This window comes from Octodon degus, unplaced genomic scaffold (assembly GCF_000260255.1).
Source record: "Octodon degus isolate 3935 unplaced genomic scaffold, OctDeg1.0 scaffold00229, whole genome shotgun sequence".
Lineage (NCBI taxonomy): Eukaryota > Metazoa > Chordata > Mammalia > Rodentia > Octodontidae > Octodon > Octodon degus.
In genome coordinates, this window is record NW_004524805.1 from 2,472,007 (window position 1) to 2,486,567 (window position 14,561).

General features: G+C 38.6%; 1 pseudogene; it reads right to left on the reverse strand.

The window, feature by feature from the left end:
- Nucleotides 1-12,191: 12,191 nt before the first annotated feature.
- LOC105744118 lies at nucleotides 12,192-13,213 on the reverse strand (annotated as a pseudogene).
- Nucleotides 13,214-14,561: the final 1,348 nt, after the last annotated feature.

Here is a 14,561-nt window from a genome sequence, read left to right on the forward strand (position 1 = left end):
AAGTGTTGAGGAGAGCTTCTGTGCTCTCCTGTGCCCCCTGGACTCCTCCAGACCCATCCCAGGCCTAGCATATAGGCCTGGGGTGAAACTGTGCAAATGAAGTCCCTGTAGAGAGAGTAGGGGCCAAAACCTACAGCTAATCCAGGAGCAGAACATCTTGCCAGAGGAGCACACCAGGTTCACCTCCAAGGGCTTCAGCAGGAAGGAGCTGAGCACAGTAGCCAGACCCAAGCCAGGCACAACTGGATGAACTCAAACTTAGTAGATCTGCACCTGAACTTTAGTAGGTGCTAAGGTTATAACTGCAACAAAGCTCTATGCCAAAGGTCAGAGGACAGTGCTATACAAAATGACAAAGAGAAGGAGCAAAATGCAATCTCAGATCCTAAGCCCACCCAGAACAAGTGCAGAGGACATTAGCACAGCTGAAATGTCTGAATTAATAGCATCTGAAGTAAAGAAACAACATCAGAAAGGTAAAGAGGAACTCAGATCAGAATTAATCTCTGAAATAAGAAAACTAGAAATTAATAGCATCTGAGGTAAAGAATCAAATGCAGAAACATATAGAGGAAATCAGATCAGAAACAATCTCTGAAGTAAAAGAATGAATAACAACTTCTCAAAAAGACATTGATAAAAAAAAAATAGAGGAGATTAGAAAAGTGATAGATTCCTTGAAAGAACATTACAGGAAAGAAATAGATCACATGAAGCAGAATCAAAGAGGTATAGAGGAACTTAAAATTTCAATCACAGGGGGCTGAGGTGATGGCTCAGTGGAATAAGCGCTTCCCTGGCAAGCGCAAGGGCCTGAGTTCAATCCCCAGTTCCACAAAAAAAAAAAAAAAAAAAAAAATTTCAATCACAAGCTTGCAAAACCATTTGAGTGAAAGTGAAGATACAGTTTCAGATCTGGAAGATGCTGTCACAGGTAGTAAAAAGATAAGAAAAGATCTGTTAAAAACAAGGCTGCAGGAAAAAAAAAAATTCATCATCTGCAAGATGATGCAAAGATGAAGAACATAAGACTAATAGGCATCAATGAGTAAGGAGTCAATACAAATGGTATAAAAAGAATATGGGCAGAAGTAATAGCAGAATACCTCCCAAATATGAGGAAACAATCTGACATTCAGGAAAAGGAAGCATACAGAACTCCAAGTAACTTCAAACCAATTAAAAGTACACAGAAACATATAATAGTCAAGCTCCCAGAAACCCAGCACAAGAGCAATATACTGAAATCCACTAGAGAAAAGAAACAGATCACATTTAAAGGAAAACCCATCAGAATAACTGCAGATTTCTCTTCACAAACCAAGAAGGCAAGAAGACCATGGAGCAGAGCACTTCAAGTCCTCTATGAAAACAAATTTCAGCCCGGACTATTATACCCTGCAAAACTCTTTGTCAAGCTTGATGGAGAAGTGAAATACTTCCATGAAAAAGAAAAAGAACAATGAAAGAATTTCATGATGACAAAGCCAACCCTACACAGACTACTAAAAGATGTTCTAGAGAGAGATCAAAATGATGAGAACTCCACGAACAAGAAAGAAGGAACCCACTAAATAGGGCAAACAATTAAACACAGGAGAAAAAGAAATAAACAATAGGAGGTAAATAAAATGTCAATTGTAAATCAATACATCTCAATTATAACCATCAATGTAAATGGACTCAATTCACTAGTTAAAAGAAATAGACTGGCATAATGGATTAGGAAACAAAATCCAACAATATGCTGTTTACAAGAAACACACTTAACTCATAAAGAAATTCATAGGCTGAAAGTCAGGTTGGAAAATAATACTATATGCTCCAGCACCTCAGAAAAAAGCAGGGGTAGCAATCCTATTCTCAGCCAGTCTCAAATTCAAACCAAGAATGATCAAACGAAATAAAGTAGGCCACTATATACTGGTTAGGGGAAAAATTCAAGAGGAAGAGGTAACACTCATAAATGTATATGCATCAAGCATGGGAGCACCCAACTATATAAGACAAATCTTAGTGGACATGAAAAATCTAATATAGACCTTAATACTCCCTTATGCCAAAAAGATAGGTTAAGCAGACAAAAAATTAGCAAAGAAGTAGCAGAACTGAAACAGAGCTTGGAACAAAAGGACTAAGTATACAGAGTGTTCCACCCAACAACAGCTTGAATATACATTTTTTTCAGCTGCACATAGGTCATTTTCTAAAATAGACCACATCCTGGTCCATAGGTATAAGTATATGCAAGAAAACAGAAATCATCCCATGCATATTATCTGACCACAGTGCAATGAAAATGGAAATAATTGACAAAAGAAACTGAACAACCCCATAAATACATGGAAATTAAACAACACCCTACTCAGCAACCAATGGGTCACAGGTGAAAGTAAACAAGAGATTAAGCAATATCTACAATTCAATGAAAATTCAAACACAACTTAGAATTTATGGGATACGATGAAAGCAGTTCTCACAGGGAAATTTATAGCTGTGAATTCACACATTAGGAAAACAGAATGGGAACAAATAAACTCCCTAATGTTGCACCTCCAAAATCTAGAAAAGGAAAAGCAAACCAAACCCAGAGCCCAAAGATGGGAAAAAAAATCATAAAGATTAGAGCAGAAATTAATTCAGTTGAGATGAAGAAAACAGTTCAAAGAATTAATTAATCAAAAAGCTGGTTCTTTGAAAGATTAAATAAAATTGTTAAGCCCCTAGCTAACCGCATCAAAAAGAGGAAAGAAAAAAATTCAAATACAAGCAATAAGGAATGAAAAGGGGGTAACTACCACAGACACAGTGGAAATTCAGAAGATTGTCAATAGCTACTTTGAGAACCTTTACACTCACAGAGTAGAAGACACAGACGAAATGGACAGATTCCTAGAATGGTACAAATTACCCAAACTGAATCAAAAAGATATGACAACTTTCAATAACCCAATAATAGCTAATGAAATATGAAATGTAGTAAAAAAAAAAAAAAAAAAAAAACCTACTGACAAAGAAAAGTCCAGGTCCTGATGGACTAAAATCTACAAGAAATTTACAGAAGATATAATCTTTATATTCCTGAAACTCTTCAATGAAATTGAAAAGGAAGCAATCCTCCCAAAATCATTCCTGAAGGCAAGTATTATACTAATACCAAAACCAGGGAAAGACACAACTAAAACACAGAACTGCAGGCCAATCACCTTCATGAATATAGATGCAAAAATCCTTAATAAAATCCTAGCAAATAGAATACAGCAAATCATCAAGAAGATTATACACCAAGACCAGGTAGGATTCATCCAAGGGATGTAAGGATGGTTCAATATATACAAATCTATAAATGTAATACACTACATCAATAGAGTCACATCTAAAAACCACATGATCATCTCAATTGATGCAGAAAAGACTTTTGACAAAGTCTAACACTCATTCATTTTCAAAGTCCCACAGAACATTGGAATAGATGGCCTCTACTTCAATCTGATAAAGGCCATCTATGACAACGCAAAGGCTAATATAATTCTAAAAGGGGAAAAACTGAAATCTTTTACTCTCAGATCTGGTACAAGACAAAGATGTCCTCTATCACCACTCTTATTCAATATAGTTCTGGAATCATTAGCTAGAGCCATTAGAAAAGAGAGAGAAATAAAAAGCATGAGAACAGGTAAAGAAGTTAAACTATCATTATTTGGAGAAGACATGATACTTTTCCTGGAAGACCCAAAAAACTCCACCAAGAAGCTACTAGAATTGATACACAAATTTAGTAGCATAGCAGGATACAAAGTCAATGCCCAAAAGTCAGTAGCATTCCTCTACACAGATAACAAACACACTAAGAGGGAAATTAGAAAAACAATACCTTTTACAATAGCACTGAGGAAAATAAAACACCTTGGAATTAATCTAACTAAAGAAGTCAAAGATCTTTTCAAGGAAAATTACAGTACTCTGAAAAAAGAGACTATAGAGGATTTCAGAAAATGGAAAGCTATTCCCTGCTCCTGGATAGGAAGAACCAACATTGTGAAGCTGGCCATACCCCAAAAATACTGTACAGATTTAATGCAATCCCTATCAACCTACCACCAACATACCTCACAGACATAGAGAAATCATTCCTAAAATTTATTTGGAACCAGAAAAAACCTAGAATAGCAAAGGCAATCCTAGGCAATAAAAGTAAAGCAGGAAGCGTTACAATTCCTGACTTGAAATTATACTACAAACTTCTGTGATAAAATCAGCATGGTACTGGCAACAAAATAGACCTGAAAATCAATGGAGTAGATTAGAGGATGCACACTCAGTCACCTTATTTTTGACAAAGGGGCCAAATATGCTTATTGGAAGAAAGGTAGTCTCTTTAACAAATGGTGCTGCATGAACTGGCTCTCTACATGCCAAAAACTAAAACTTGATCCAGGTCTATCACCATGCTCTAAACTAAAGTCAAAAATGGATTAAAGATCTGAACATTAAAACAGAAACATTAAGTCTCCTGGAGGAGAAAGTAGGAGGACCTCTTGAAGACATAGGAGTAAGCAAAGAGTTCATGAACAAAAATCATATTGCACGGGTAATACTTGAAAGAATTAACAACTGGGACCTCCTCTTATTGAGAAGTTTTTGCATGCCAAAAGAATTTACCAACAAAATGAAAAGACAACCCACAGATTTGGAATAAATCTTAACTAATAACCACTCAGACAAAGGTCTGCTCTCTATTTTAATTTAATTTATAAAGCACTAAAAACCATTAGGGCCCCAAACTTTAAAGACCCATTCCAAAAATGGTCATCTGAGATGAACACACACTTCTCAGAGGATGAAATTAAAGAAGCGAATAAATTTATGAAAAAATGCTCCACATCACTAGCCATCCGTGAAATGCAAATTAAAACAACACTGACATACCATCACACCCCAGAAAGAATGGCTATCATAAACAAATCAACTAACAACAAATGTTGGAGAGGCTGTGGGGAAAAAGGAACTCTTCTCCACTGCTGGTGGGATTGTAGACTGGTGCAACTGTTAGGGAAGTCAGTGTGGAGACTCCTTAAAAACTAGCACTGGAAATTCCATTCACACCAGCTATCTTCCTACTGGGAAATTTCCCGGAGGAACTGAAAATGTCATATCATAGTGATATATGAGTATCAATGTTTATAGCAGCACAATTTGTGATAGTCAAATCTTGGAAACAACCAAGATGCCCATCACATGAGAAATGGTTGAAAAAGATATGGTATTTTTATACAATGAAATATTACTTAGCTATAAAGAATGATAAATTTGAAGCATTTTTATTTAAGTGGATGCCACTTGAAGACGTACTCATAAATGACATAAACCTGACCCACGTGCAAATATTGTACAGTCTCCCTAGCATAAGGACTCAAAAGAAGAAATAAAAATTGAAAGGTATAATACAATTAAATGGAAAACAAGAATTTGAGGATTAGACAAAAAAGAGAAGGCAAGGAAAAAAGCTAGGAAACATGACAGGGGCAAAGCCATACATATATATGCACAAGATGGGTAAGGCAATGATCCTGACAAACATCAGCAGGTTTTTGAAATGAGCAGTTAATTGGTAGAATTCTCCCCCTGACTAACTATGTATGCTGATAACTTGAAATAAGCAACTGCACTGAAAATAGTAGTGTGTAATAGTAGGGTCATGCTTGGAATTCCTGTCATTCTGGTCTTCTAAATACTTACTGCTTTTCATGACATACCAATTATTGCCATACTGTCTCTCAAGTAAATGTTCATTTTAAAGAAAAAGGTAATAAATTAAAAATAGAGATAAGAAAAAATAAATTCACAGGACTGTCCTGCTACAATGTTGCATATGGTTAGATTTCTAAATTTCTGTGTAAAAATGCATAATTATTTATTCATATTTTTTAATTTTTTAATTTTTTTCTTCATATTCTGTAGGGACTTAAAGTTTATCATATCAATACTTCATGGAAAATACCTGTTCCATGTTATGCCTAAGATGTTTGATATTCAGACAGATAGTTAGGTTAAACCCAACTGCATATGTTGTAGGGTAATAATAAGCTTTTTTTCTGGAGGGTTAGCAACCTAAGAGTGCAGACCAAAAATTAGAGAAAAAGAAGGGCTGCAAGGTCAGTCAACATTTTGGCCCTAGCCTTTCAAGGTCAGTGAAGACTCAGGACATAGGAGAACTTATACTATAGCATCATGTAACTCAGTTGTGTCCCAAATGTTCTGATCAAGGAGATTATGGGGCCACAGAGGAATGTGATCAATGATATAGAGTGTGCCTAATGAGAGTCACATAGAGAGAAAATATTCTCTCATGCTTCCAGGGAGAGCAAATTGGTCAAGCAATGGCCATAACTCATCCATATGGCTGACACTGATAAAGGATCTACAAACTGTGGTACAGGGTTTCAGGATAAATCCTGAGGGGACTTGACTGACCTTATCAGATACAAAAGTTACATTTCTTGTCATATAGGTCTTGCTTTATCTTGGTCTTAACCATCCAGAAGAAAGGTATAAAAACAAGGTGTAAGGGATGAAGCCATGTTGGTATGCAGGGCTGTAGAGGACTCAAGTCAACAACTTCTGACATTGCCAGTCTTGCGGATGACCCACTACTATTATGGACCACTGGACTATAGTGGAATATTTGGCTGAATTCCAGTGACAATGGAATACACTTCTCTGACAAAACTAAACAAAAAAGGGATACAAATGACTATTTTGTATCTGTATATTCAAAATAGGATAGATATACAGCTATATTCTCTTAATTCAATGAATAAGAAGATTCATTCTAACAGTGTTTGTGGACTGGATATCATGTTTGCATCTTGTACAATGAACAACCACTGAGAAATTGGGCAATGTATTTATTATTGAAACTGTCCTACTGATCGGTTTTCAAACTGTCTCATTGCTATTTGTTTCTCAATAAAATTATAAGAAGAAATAAAAATAAAAATGATGTTGAGGGGACTTGTAGGTTAACTCAGTTGTTTAAAGTGCCTGCTTTGACAAATTCAGTCACGTGCAAGGGACCACAGTTAAATCCCCAGATCCACAAGCCACACCAGACCTGCCCTTAAGGCATCCTGACCTAGTTAAACAAAACAAAATAAACAAACAAAAAAAAACCCAAAAAATGAATGATGATGAATGGTGTTAGACGTTGAGATATCACCAGAAGTTTTAGTTTGGTGTCTTTCCTTCTTGATCTGTTTAGTAAAAATGTAGATAAAGCTTGGAAATATATAAAGATATAAACCTATGCACACAATTATATGTATACATATATATAGGCATATACTAAATATATACATATTTCACACATCATGAATTCACTAATATACTCTTTCTTGCTGTCTTACTTTTCTTATTGGAAACACCCGACATCCAAACCTTAAAGGAAGAAAAGTTGATTGTAGCTCACAGTTTGTAGAGGTTTCAGTTCATAGTTGGATGGCTCCAAGGCAGTGTGGCACAGCAGAGGGAATTACAGAGGAAAAAAGCTCATAGTAGGGAGCAGGCAGCAGTGCAGTAAAGTGACAAAGTAGCAGGTGACTACAGCAGCCCTCATTATGTTCTTTATATTCTATTCAGGCTGCACACCCTCAAGGCACACCCTTAGAGTGGGTAGGGTGACCACTGTGCTCACACCCAGGGTGTGCCTTCCCATTATCCACACCCTCAACTATGCCACATCAATCCATGGGCTAATTTCATGATCACACACCCTTGATTCCAGAATTGCACATTTAATCCTAGCATCACTCAGCTGAAATATGGCCACTTCTGAAAAGCCTGATCTAAGCCCTCAGGAGGCTTTAGGGGGGCATCTGGCCCCAAGCCTTGATACCTGCTGTCTTGCAGTCTGTGTCTATTGTATGTATTCTATCTTCAGTCTCATGAGAACCTCAGGTTCCACCAGTGGCATTACTCCTTTTTTAAAATCTAAAATAACTGGAAAATTGCCTTGACTGTATCATAAATATGCTTTCTTAGTAGAGTTGAGAATAGTTCACAACTGTCACGCCACCAATTCTGACTTAGAACATATAGTCACATTTTGTTTTTGTAAGTTATGTCCTTCCTTCTTTCCTTCCTCCCTTCTTTGTTTCCTTCCTTCTTTCTTTCCTTCCTTTTTCCTTTTCTCTTCTATGTGGTTAGGGTAGTCATTATAAAACATAGTTCATGTTGTTTTAGTTTCCTTTTCTTAGAAATTTAATTGAAATTTTTGTATTTTGACACATTAACATGCTTTTCAAAATGAAAACCACCAAAAATGTACTCAATGAAATATCATTCCTTTACATAGCCCTTCTGCTTTGTTTTATATCTATTCTGGATAGGTAAGCAATTTCATTGCACACTATTCTTCTTGGGTGTCATGTAGTAAAGATAAGCAGATTCATCAATTTTTTTTATTTTGAATGTTTCATACATATAAGGAAGCACACTCATATGTAGTGTTTTTCTTTTTACTTAGCTCTTTATTTTGGAAATTATAGAAGTTTCCCTCACAATACATTACAGAAGTTTCCCTCACAATATTTTAGCTTCATAAAACAATGTATATACACTCTATAATTTATGTTATCCATCCCTGTGATTGGACTTTTAAGTAGCTTCCAATTCTCTGTAGTTCACTGAACAGGGCATATATACTTGTGAGGTAGATATCTTATTGTTGGAGGTTTATCTCACACTATCCTCTTAGGAACAGAGTTACTGGGCTAAACAGCAAAAGTGCATCTGAAGCTTTATTGGCTATTGCCAATTCCACCTCCATGGCAATGGTGCCCTTTGTGATTCCCACCAGCAAGGTCAGGGCCGGCCCATTTCCCCATGGTTTTCCCAATGGAATGCATTATTGGGCTTTCAGACTCCCTGGGGACCACTGTCTTCATTTTCATCTCTTTATGGTCAGCGGATGCAAACATCACTTCACATCTTCTCTTTCTTTTTTTTTTTATTGTTTATTTTGAGTAAAACAAAACCACAAGTTGGAACCATGGAAGTAAAAATACAGACGAAATGCAAAACAGTCTCTTGTCATGATCTTTCATTTTCAAATGACATTTTATATGCAAGTTATTTCGCTCTTGCTTTTGTAAAATACAGAATCAGAAATTTGCTAATCAATACACAAAAAGCAGTAAGAATCCTTGGTAAAGCTATACAGACATAATTATACATTTATATCTTTACCAATAGAGAGGACAAAAAGAGATAATTAGAATTTGGTACTCAACAAAAGAAAAAAGTTTTGGTCTAAACTCCTGTCCTAGTAAACTAGTGTTTTAAAATATTTTTCAAAAAACAATGACTCTTCACTTGGTAGGGCTCAGCTACCCCACCCAGTCCACTCTGTTCTTCTGAGGGCAGCTCCTACCCCCAAAAGCAAAGGTCAGCAGTCTGTCCAGCATCCCAGGAATCTGGGCTGTGGGGCGGAGGTGCTGCCAGCTACACTAGCCTGGAAGAGGGATGACCTCACATCTCTCTCCAGATTTAACACATATAAGTAGGAGAAGGTCATTTGGCACTCACATCATAAATAACAGGCACGCACAACTTTTACTTCATAACTAAAATCCCTTATGGTAAATAATAGAATCAAATCAGAATTTTAAAAAGATTTTTTAAAAATGGAAAAATAAATTTCAAAACCAGAGTGCTACCCTAATAAGAATCTCTAATGGGAGCTGGGCATGGTGGTACACACCTGTAAGCCCAACACTCAGGAGGCTGAGGCAGGATTGCCCAAAGTTTGAAGGCAGACCGAAATACACCGTGAGACCCTGTCTCAAAAAACAAAAACAAAGAAAGAATCTCTCGTGGACAAAGTACTGGCAAGCAGGCATCTTTCCCACAGGGTGACGCCACCACAGCAATGCGAACTGCAACCAGCAACACAAACGTGTGAGTGCAAGGGACTCCTGCAAACCAGTGACAGGAAGGAGCACTGGCCAGGGCCCAGCAGTGAGCGGGTGCTCTGGAAGAAGGCCCCGAGAGAGAAAGGACACTGGTCCCACACTGGAGGCGGGTGTCGGGGCAATCAGCTTGGCTCTAAGGGGAAGGAATACGTAACTGGCAGGATTTGAGGGGTACTGCTGCAGCCCCCCAAGCAAGTCTAATTTTTACTCCCAAGTGGATGTGTTTTCAAGGCTTCAACAAGATCTCCTTAGGAAGATTTGCTTTCCGCAGTGTAGTAACGATACAGGCAACGTAGGAGAATAGCGCCTACAAGGGGCAAAATCCAGTAGGACCAGCAACTTCTGCATGAATTATTTTTCAAAGGATCCTTGCTACCACCTTGAGGTTTCAGGTCATTCGGATGGAGATTGCCGATGTAGTACTACTGCTTTAGTATTTCTCTGGCGTCAGAGGAATGGCCCACATCTCCAAAGCTTTCACTTGCATCTATACCAGCTTGTTCCAGCAGAACCTCTTCTCCACCAGGATGCTTGTTAAGAAAACTGGTGACATCGTAGACTCCCCCGTGGATCACTAGCCACAGTTCCTTCAAATAGTTGTGCTTCGCCGCTGCTGCCACCCTGCACAGTCGCCATTGGGCCCAAGACCACATCTTCTCTTTCTTTTTTAAAAAAATTCATTTTATTTTATGTGTGTGTGTGTGTGTGTGTGTGTGTGTGTGTGTGTGTGGCCAGCTCAGCCCACCAGGGGGCAGGGCTGGCTGGCATGTAGTGCTGGGGGATTGAACCGTGGTCCCTGTGCTTTGCTAAGCTTGTTCCAAGTAGGTGCTTTAGACCACTGAGCCATCTCACCAGCCCCACATCTTCTCTTTCTATAAACTGCATTTTGTCTTCCATCCACTGTTCTATAGAAGCTTTGCATATTTCACCCCTTAATTTTTTAAAAGAACCTTTTACAATAGGAGGTATGAGTCCTTTATTACTGATAAATGCCAGAAATCTTTTCTCCTGGCTCCTGATCAGACTTTTTACTTATAGTACTTACTCTGTGTATGTGGACGTGTGATACTAGAGTGAACTCAGGGACTTTTCACCGGTGTACACCCCCAATCTTTTTTATTTTGAGACAGGGTCTCACCAAGTGACAAAGTTCCCCAGGCTGGATTCAGATTTGTAGCTCTCCTGCCCCAGCCTCCCTGAACACTGGAATTATAAGTTTGTACCACCAAACCTGGTATGTTTCCCTTTTTGAGCAATCTTTATTTTTTTTTTACTTCTGATGTATGAAAGCTATAAGTTTATGTAGCCAAATTTATTGCTTATTTTCTGTTAATCAAGATTTTTAATAACAATCAGAAAAAGATTTTCTATAGCCACATTGTAAGGGATTCAGTCATATCTTCTTCTTCTTCTTCTTCTTCTTCTTCTTCTTCTTCTTCTTCTTCTTCTTCTTCTTCTTCTTCTTCTTCTTCTTCCTTCTTTGTCTTTTTGAGGCAGGGTTACACTATGCAGTTCAATCTATTTTTGAACTCACTTTGTAGCCCCAGTTGGCCTTAAAATCACGGTGATCCTTCTGCCTCAGCCTCCGGTATTGGGATTACATTCATGTGCCACCATGCTCTGCCGTGTGTTCTTGTAGTATCTATATGCATTTATTTCTCCAGTTTTAGGTGCATTTAGAATATGCTTTTCTGGAAAAATGACTCTAATTTTGCAGTTTTAAAAACTGCTATTCACTTTTCTCAACCTTATATAAAAAAGAACATTTTTCTTGTAGATTTTTTTTACATACTACTTTGATTTATATTAGATTTTTACATGTAATTGAATTACTGTGGAGCTTACATTCCATCTATTGTTTTCTGTCTCAGGTAGGTGGTTGCCATGTTATTTGGTGCATAGATTCATAACATATTGCTATTTCATTGTATGTGACTGCTGTGTTACCTTTCTTCTGTCTTAGTACTCACTGAAGTAGACTTCTTTACAAAAATCTATCTGATTTTGTATGCACACTTTTTTTTCCACACTGCAGAAGTTAATTTTATTTGTTCAAGAGCTCACATTGCAAGCATTAACCCAAGCCTGGGCTTTGGTTCTGTGGGCTTCTGTTAGACAGTAAGGAAGAAGCAAACTGTGCCCCGTGGATGTGGATGAAGGCTAAAGCTCAGGATTAGTCACAGGGCAGTTTTTAAACTTCTGCAGCCTAGAACACTGTAGTTACAGGTCTTTTAGGTCCTTCTGGATATGCCACGGGGCGTCTGCACTGTTCTTGAGCTGAGCGACCTCTTCATCCTTCAGCTTCTGGTTGATAATGCTGGTCAATCCCTGAGCATTCAGGATGCAGGAAAGGCTCAGGCAGACTTCATTCTCAATGCCATACATGCCCTTGACCACGGTTGATATTGGATGAATCCTGGATAGATTCTTCAGGATGGACTCAATAAATCAGCCACACTCCACCCAATGGCCCATTGGTGTATCCTTTTAGCTTGATGACTTCGTGGGCACTTTCAGCCACCTCTTATGCACTTCCTTCCACTATAGTTGTCCGTGCCCAATTCCGGATTCAGATCCTGGAGGGACACACCCACTACATTCACTCCACTCCAGAGGGCCACACTCAAGTAGCCATGCTTGCCTAGAATCCCCTTGTGGCAGTTGCTAGGGTGAAGGCCAAGCTTCTCAGCCATAAGACAGCCAAACCCAGATTGCATCTGCTTCCAATCACATGATGCTTGGGCAATCCGCTTAATTTCCATATAACATAGGTAAGAATATCCACTGTGTTGGAAACCACAATGATGATGCAGTCAGGGCTGTACTTGACAATCTGAGGCACAACGAACTTGAAGACATTCACATTTCTCTGCTCCAAATTGAGTGACTCTTGCCTTCTTGCTGACGGACACCGGCAGTCACCACCCCAGTCTTCGAGTTGGCAGTTACAGAGTAATCTTTATCTGCTACAATTTTAGACATCTGAAGAAACAAACTTCCATGCTGCAGATCCATCATTTCTGCTTTGAGTTGATCTTCCAAAACATCCACAAGGGCAAGTTCTTCAGCCACAGACTTTCCCAGGATGCTGCTGATAGCACACGTCACACCAACTCACTCCACACCCACTACAGTGCTCTTGTCCTTTGGCACCGGGCATCCACAGGGGCAATGGGCTTCTCCTTAAGCGTTGCCATTCTGCACCTGCGGGAGGAGCACCGGAGAGCGCTGCCACAGCTGCTGTGGAGAGCTATACCATTTTTAACGTCACGTTCAGTGTATTCTGTGATTAAGACAATTTGTGATGATCATTTCAGCTTTATTCTACAAAAGTATAACACAAAGTTATCAACGTGATGTACAAAATAGAGAGCTTACAATTTCTCTGAGTACCTCACATACATTCTGGAAGCAAGCAGGTGCCACAATTAATAAATTACCTAACTCATATGCATTACTTGTGCTTGCTATAATTATTTACTGAAAGAGCTGATTCAATTACACAGAGTGTGATTAATAAAGTCATTCTGAATGTCTTTGTGTAGAAATTTGTCTTTCAGTCCATTTCATAATATCTTAGTTTTGAGACGCTTAAAGATAGTTTAATAATCATGCTTGTTGTTTCAGAAAAAAAATATATATGTATAAACAAAAACAAATTAAGTTTTCCAACCTGAAAGAGACATACATAAAACAGAAATGAGCCCCAGTGGATGAGAAAGTAACGTGCCTGCTGCAGGGTTACTCAACACAGAGTCACCCGAGCACATGGTGGCTCAAGGGCTGGCCAGGCGTTCTTTCCAGACTTATGTGTTAACTCCACTTCCGTGTACCTTCTTCACTTTAGAAACAGCTCAGGAAATAGAAAGCATATGTGCCCAAGCAAGCCTCATGCAATACACAATGCACTCGATTTTATCTTTCTTTTCATAGGTCATTTATATGAGAAACAGAACATTAAAGTGAGCCAAGATCTCTAGGAATACAAAGTGGGCCAGACAAGGAAAAGATATGGAGAATGAATGAAAAAATGGGTATCAGGGCTGGGAAGATGGTTCAGTAGAATAAGCACTTGCCTGGAAAGTGCAAGAGCCTGAGTTCAATCCCTGGTTCCTCAAAAAAAAAAAAAAAAAAAGGTGCCAGTGCCCAAAAGTAAAATGGCTGGGTGCCTATGACAAAGATGGCTAAACATATATGTAATGAGTGGTCACTTGTAGTCCTGCTTGCTTGGTTTTACTATGCCTGTCCATCATAAGAACCTGAGATGTGACACCCACCAGTTCCTGGGCTGACACAGGAGCCTCTGCTGACCCTGTTAGGAAGCATGGGGGGCAGTAGAAATGAAGTTCTGGGAGAGGATTGTGGGTCTCCTGGATGCTTTTGTTCTAAACAATGATAGCTAGATGGACCCACCCTATATCTGTATGTGTAGGTATCTATTGTATTCTTATTCACATACAAGAATGTGTGTGTGTGTGTGTGTGTGTGTGTGTGTGTGTGTGTAGCTAAACCATTCACTCACAAAATTGTGCTGCTGGAACAGTGGCAGGAATGATAGAAGGAAAAGGGCCTCCCTGGCCCCCGTCCTCC